Source organism: Lissotriton helveticus, chromosome 4_1 (assembly GCF_964261635.1).
Source record: "Lissotriton helveticus chromosome 4_1, aLisHel1.1, whole genome shotgun sequence".
Classification (NCBI taxonomy): domain Eukaryota; kingdom Metazoa; phylum Chordata; class Amphibia; order Caudata; family Salamandridae; genus Lissotriton; species Lissotriton helveticus.
The window spans coordinates 253,696,426-253,703,994 of record NC_136063.1 but is presented as its reverse complement, the minus strand read 5'-3'; positions in this window follow the sequence as shown (position 1 = coordinate 253,703,994).

The window sequence follows — 7,569 nt, the reverse complement described above, 5'->3', positions numbered from 1 at the left end:
ATCCCTTGAAGGGGGATGGTATACGCCTTTTTCTGTCTGATTGCTATTGCTAGGGGCTCTATAAATAACTCAAATAAAATTGGGGATAGAGGACACCCTTGTCTGGTGCTTCTATTTATTTGGCAGGTGCCTACATTTATGGAGTTGATTAGAATGTGCGCCTGTGAGTTCGTGTATAACCATCTTATTAGCTGTGTGAACCCATCTGGGAAGCCAAACTTTTCCACGATTAAAAACAGACATTCCCTTGAAACCAGATCGAAAGCTTTTTCTGCATCTAAAAACCATATCTGAGCCTCAGTCCTATTTTTATTTTTAAAAATCCAGTGCTTCTAATAACAATTTCGTGTCGGTATGGAGCTTTTTCCCAGCTACAAAGCCACACTGATCCACATGAATGAGAAAGCCAACCATTCTGTTTAGCCTATTAGTAAGAAGCTTTGTAAAGATTTTATAATTGACGTTGAGAAGGCTTATGGGCCTGTACAAGTTGACATTCTCCCTGTTTTTATCCTTCTTTAAGATGCTAACCACTACTGCTGTATGAAAAGATAGCGGAGGTTTGCCCCCCCTTAAGAAGATGGGTAGCAAGTTTTAAAATTCCAATATTAAGGGTTGAAGCGAACCTTTAAAAAATTCAACAGGGAGGCCATCTTCCCCAGTTGCTTTACAATTTGACATAGAGCTAATAACTAATTCAAGTTAATTATTCGTAAATTCCTCTAGCAGTTCTTCTCGAAATTCCCTATTTAAATGAGGAACTGGAAAATTGTAAAGGAAACCTGATATAGAGTCAGAGGATACATGATAATCTGATTGATAGATTTCCTTATGATGCTTAAAAAAGGCCTTACCAATATCTTCAGTTCTAGTTAAACGTGATTTCGTTAGTTTATCCCAGATACTCTCAATTCTATTACGCACCTGTTTCTCCTTTGCCTGCCATGCTAAAAGCTTCCGTGTATTCGTGTTCTTCATACACTGTCCGTAGGTGAGTCATACTTGCTGCATCTCCTAATCGATAATAGTATTCTCTCATTTGTATTTTTGCCTGGAGTAGTTCTTGCTTAGTGTTCGGATTTCTATTCTTAGTGTACTCCTGGTTCGCATGGGCAAGTCTTACTTCGATCTTCATTATTTCGTCTTTTTTTGCCCTTTGTTCCGGGATTTCTTTCGAGGTGATTATGCCTCTTAGCGTAGCCTTAAATGCGCCCCAGATTACATTAGTTGGAGCGGAATCTTTATTTATATAGAAAAAGGCGCTAATCTCATTGGCTATTTCTATGCACCAGAGCTCATTTTCCAGGTTGAAAGTATTAGAATGCCATCTTCTCTGTACTTTTCCTTCCCTACTTCCGGCAGCATTTCCATTTTAATTAGGGCATGGTCAGAAAAAGCATTTAGAATATGATCATACTTATAGACAGTAAGATTGTATGAGGTCCAGAAGAAATCTATTCTAGATGCTGAATCATATTTTGCTGAGTAGCAAGAGTACTCATGCTTTCCTGGGTTTTTAAGGCACCATTTGTCTGCAATATCTAAATCATTTTTACAGCTAGACAGGGCGATAGAGACCTGAGGTTTATTTTGTTTGCGCTCTTTCTTTGTGGAATCAACTTAAGGGTCCTGCAGGAAGTTAAAATCACCCCCATATAATGGGTCCAGGGATGCAGGATAAGGCTTGTTTTAGCTGTAAGAGAGGGAGTGGGTCATCAATAACAGGTGCGTAAATTGTGGCCAGGATGAGGTTTGACTGATTTAGTTTTCCATGGACAAATGTCCATCTTCCCCCCGGATCTGAGTGTGATGATTTTACTTGAAATTGAACGTGCTTGCCTACCTAAATGCCCACACCCTTCTGTGCGCTACCTGAGACAGATGAGCAATGGAAGCCCGCCCAGTTCTTAAAAATTTTACTTGCATCTGGGATACTCTGGAAACATGTCTCTTGAACAAAGATAACATCGGGATTGTGCCCTCTGGGCCAGTTTTCGATTTCATGGGACTTACAAGTTTTGGGAATGAAGGTCAGCAGGACGATCTGAGTGCTCTAGTAGGTGTGTATCGCCTAACGTGTTTCCTAAGGTAGGTGGTGCCCATGAAATGATAAGCTTTGAAAAAAATAATCATGGCCTTCAATTGTATCCGTTCCCTCACTGGGAGCCAGTGCAAGGACTTAAGATGGATGGACATATGTGACCTGGGTTTCAGTTTAAGAATCCCCCTTGCTGCTGAACTTTTCACTACCTGAAGACGTTGGAGAAGGTATTCCGGTAGTCCCAGATAGAGGACATTGGCTTAATCCAATCTGGATGTGATCAGGGCCCGTACCACTATCTTCTTAGAATCTAAGGGAAGAAGTGGCAAAAATGTCTTCAGCATCCACAGTAGGCCAAAACAGGAGCCCACTATGGCCTGAACCTGGGACCGCATCGAGAGCTCATTGTCTATCTAGATACCCAGGTTCTTGACTGTGGATTGGACCGTGCTGGTAGGGGAGAGATCCACGGGCCAACACTGGCTCCAATTGCTCACAACAGGTTGGCCAAGGAAGACAATCTCGGTTTTGTCGATATTGCACTTAAGTTGATTTTCCTTCAACCATCTAAAAACCTTCGTGAGGCAGGATCTGATTCCTTCCCCATTGAAATCTGCGCCTTTGTTACATGTAAAGATCAACTGCGTATCATTGACATTGGAGATTATTTTAGCACCCTGAGCCTCTGCTAATGGGATGTATGACACTACAACGCATGCTTTTACATCGCATGCTTTTACATCGCAGTTTTTACAACGCATAGCGCTTTGGGGTGCTGGATAGTGAATAGTTTAATTTACTATTCCAACTCCAGTCCCCGTGGACACTAGGGAAGGCGTTGGATAGTAAATTAAATCTATTCCCTATCCTAGAGCGCCCCCCAGCGCAATGCGTTGTAATGGTTTGCATTGTAAAAGTTGCGATGTAAAAGCACTGCATGGTAAAAGTTGCGTTGTAAAGGATGTTTCCCCTGCTAATGCAGCTAGCAGTGAGATGTATTGATCAAACAGAGTTGAACTTAGTAAGCTGCGTTTAAAAAGTATTTTCCAAGTTCTTGACTTCCAAGAGGACTACAAAACCTTTTGTCACATTTTTTCCTACCAGTCTGAGAGTTTGAAACTTTATAACACACAGTTTAATAGTCCAAGATGGGCCACAAAAACATTCAGAAACTCTGCACGTCTTGCCCAGCTAGGAGAACTTGGAAAGACTGTCATGTGTCATTTTTGTAGAGACAGAATACAGAATAGTGCACCCAACAACCAAAAAGTCCAAAGTTCTTTTTTATCTTAGTTATTTCCTTTATTGAAATGTTGATAGCTGTTCATAAAAACAGCCACGGTTAGAGCCAATGCATTTCGTTCAACCAAACTGAACTTCATCAGGGCCTATTTCTTTATATTTCGCCGGTCGCTGCGTGAAATCTAACTACATGACTGACAGGAGAAAAAAACACAGATTCAGGTGTTGCAGTTGAGGGATATTTTAACCCCACCTCAAAATGGATGACTATGATGCCACAAATTAATGAGGTGGCAATCATACAGATAAGACTTCTCATAAAACCACTGATAGAGGGAGATATTCATCTTACTTATAGACATAAGCCCCAATGAAGTTCAGTTTTGTTGAATGAAACACATTGGCTGTAACCTTAGATGTCTGTATGAAAAGACAACGGAATTTCAATAAAGGAGGTAACTAAAATAAAAAAGAACTTTTGACTTTTCAGTTGTTGGGTGTTCCATTCTGTGTTGTCTCTACATGTTTCCACTTAACAGTAGTACCAAAGCAAACACAAGGAGATGATGGAGGGAGTGCTGAAACTTTTCAGACACTCACCACCAGTCACAGATCTGGGTTGGAGGCACAGGGTCAAGACTGATTTGAATATAACTGGAGTGGCGAAGTGAGCTAAAGAACGATGATGGAGTCAACCCAGATCTTTGACTGGTGGTGAGTGAAAAGTTTCAGCACTCAGTCCATTATGTTTGCTTTGTTCACCCTAAGTTGGCAGGGTATGCCCAGACGTGAGTCCCATCCTCACTTTGCTACTGGATTCAAGCTAGCCTGGCTGATGAGGGGTGTTACCCCGAAACTGGTCCTAGGATGCTTGTTTCTGGTCCAGGGAAGACCTGACATGGCAGTTCGGGCTGGACTGCTCCCACGAGGCACAGGTTCAAGACTGATTTGCATATAGCTAGGTCCGAACTGGGGTGGCGAAGTGAGCTAAAGAACGATGATGGATCCAACCCAGATCTGTGTCTGGGGGTGAGTGTCTAAAAAGTTTCAGCACTCCTCCATTATCTCCTTGTGTTTGCTTTTTTCGCTCTAAGTTGGCAGGGTATGCCCAGACGTGGGTCCCTTGCTCCCTTTGCCACTGGATTCAAGCTAGCCTGGCTGATGAGGGGTGTTACCCCGAAACCGGTCCCAGGATGCTTGCTTCCGTTCCATTGAGGAACTGACTTGGCAGTTCGGGCTGGACTGCTCCCACGAGGCACAGGTTCAAGACTGACTTGCATATAGCTAGGTACGAACTGGGGTGGCAAAGTGAACTGAAGAAGGATAATAGATTCAACCCAGATCTGTGACTGGGGGTGAGTGTCTGAAACGTTTCGCACTCTGTTCATTAATTCCTTGTGTTTGCTTAGCAGTAGCATCAAGCTATGCTTGATATCTTGGATGAAGTGCACCATTTTCTAATTGTAAGGAACTGTGTGGGAGCTGCGGTTCCAGAAGTCTGCCGTTGCATATGGTGATCACTATGTGTCAATTTTGTATTCCCAGCACTGACAGACAGACAGCACTCTGTTTGAGTGGAGTCAGACTTTCAAGGAGATCGTACAGGTCTCAATTGGGGTGCTGCCTCTCAGCGCTGTAACCAATTGCAAGGCTGACAAGGCAGGCCAAATAAAGCCTATGCTTCCAGTCGCACTGAATGTATAACTCCAGCAGACCTTGTAAATTCAGAAAGTGTGGCTGAGAGGAAGTTGTCTTATAAGTAGTGACCTCAGGAGGTCTTGGGGGAAACAGCAGGAAGTTAAATTAAAGGAAAATAAAAAAAATGCTCGGAAGTACTGTAGGCTTGTCGCTGAGAGCATTTAAATATATATTTTTTTGCAATTGTATATAGAGGAAACTTGGTCCAATGGCATTTGAGTGCTTTAAGTGGTTAGCACAAAATCAGAAGATGTTGAGTTGAGACTGTGACTCGAGGCTAGTACCCCAGTTCCAGAGTCAGCAACAGGGTTGCACTGGCATTTTGAACATTTGACTGAGGATCTAAAATCCAATGGCTGGTGACAGCTGTGTTTTTTTTTTTTTTTTATTGTGGACTTTGTGCAGGTCCACATATCTGGGCCAATTTGGCCATGACTGAGCCAGGCCAGGGACACGGGGCGACACAAAGGAAAGCCGTTTATGGCGTCTGCGACTTCACTGAAAGCCAGGATGGTCATTGTCATGAACAAAATAATGACGATGAGTCCCTGGGTGGACACACCAAGGAGTGCGCTTGTCTTGCTTCATGGCATTCTGAGCCGCTCTCCAGAATAGTTAGGTCCCAGGGAGCTGCTCCTAACACAGCCCCTGCTTTGAATAGGGGGTATGTGGGCGGCACTGAGGCCCTAAGCTATTTTTTCATGCATGGGGAGTGCAAGATGGCCCGTCCCAGGCCAATTTGTTGAGTCGGGCCAGGTAAAGGCTACTCCTCACCCATTAGATAGTAGCCTTGGCAGCTGAACTTAGTCATTGTGAGACTGTGACTGGGCTGCAGGGCTTTACAACAGGTCACTATCTGGCTCTATGTTCATGTCTTTACAGGCAAAAATATGATGGCTTTACAATAATTGGTATAAAACCCCTTAAGGTAATCCATGTCAGGGATGCAGTTGTTATTTACATTTCATCTTTTATTCCTTTCAGCCTTTCCTAAATATTTGTGTTTTAGAAACATTATGTTTCTTTAGTTTTTTATGCAACAAATGCCCCTTGTGTAGTGTTCTCTGTGTAATGAGCCACTTCTAAGTGTCTTGGTGAGTATTTGGGTGAGTTTAGGTGATGGGCAGGTAAAGATGGAGCATGATTGCCAGCACAGGATTTGGGGCTGAAGCCAGCATGGGGTTCTCGCAGTGCCTGTCAGTGGGTCATAAAAATGTCCATACTAAATCCATATCAAATTCTTACCCTTTATGTGGAGTGTACAGAGTGGTGGCCATATAGCTTGCCACTTGTAATTGTGTAAAAGGGCATGGACAGTGACAAAGAAAAATAAAACGCAGGGAGTGCCAGGGGGTGGTAGATTGCATTAGTGTTGGGATGTGAAGTGGAGAGATGAAAAAATGTACATGCAGGAGAATGAAACAGCTATGAAGAGGAAAGAGATGATGTGGGAGATATGCAGATGGATGAGTTCAGAAAGATGAGGGGAGAAAGATACCATGTGTCTAACAGAGAGAGACCTAAGAGGAAATTGGTGTGGACCACTAGTCCTTCCACAGACATTAGCAATGTTTAATTTATAGTTTCATTTTGTGTAGTGAAACTTTTTCAATTCCACTTATTCATAACAAAATCATTAGTGTTACTCATTTACTTGACACTGCTAACAGACATTGGCATGGTCAATATTTCTGGCTTATTTTAGGTATAAGTCCATTGTCGTCTTATATGTTGTCTTACCTGAAGGTACCGTTCCGCCTGACTCCTGAAAGGAAGCGATTTCCAAACATGTATAAAATACTATTGAAACATATGTAATGGAGTGTTAACCTTGCACTCACTTTGGTGCACTGTACATGAGTGACCACGCCTCTCACGCTCTCTTTACTACAATTATCTTTCCAACTGCTTCATTCTGATCTAGAATGGAGAAGAGTCTTTTGCCATTTTCCATAAAGGAAAATGTGGCAAACTTGTCCTGCTCCATTTCAGTATGTAGGACTGATTCTAATGTGCCGTATAAAAGGAGTGTCTCGGTCTCCAGCAGACATTCTTGAGATGCCCACTCAGACAGGTGATGGAGGCTGTTGTGTGTGCTGCAGAATATTTATCAGGGAGGGTCTTGGTTCTAGTCATCTTGGTTCAGTGATCACTGTGGGGTGACAGCATCACATTCACTATAATGGGCCTGCTGAGATAGTGCTGAGGAAGTTGTCGAGTCTCTGAACAAATCATTTTGATTTCTTGTGCTTCTGTCACCAAATACGTCATCTGTGAGCTGATTGGTACCTGAGGAGTCTGCCTAGGGTCTGGAGTGATAAGAAATCTCAGACTTCAAAGACTGCAAGGTACTGCAGCCGGTTCCTCCTGTGAAAAGGAGGTTGTGACTTTTACCATGGCGCCTGGCTTACAGTCGGAAGGTTTAAGACACAATTGCAGGAGCATGGGCAAACGTCCTGGTGGCAGTACTGATGATGTGCTGGCAGTTTAGCAGCTCAGCCATCTATTATCTTAGGTTACGTAGGTGTCAAACATGAGAGCAAAAAAGGAGTCAGGAGGTGGACCTATCTGATGAGGTTGAGAGAGAC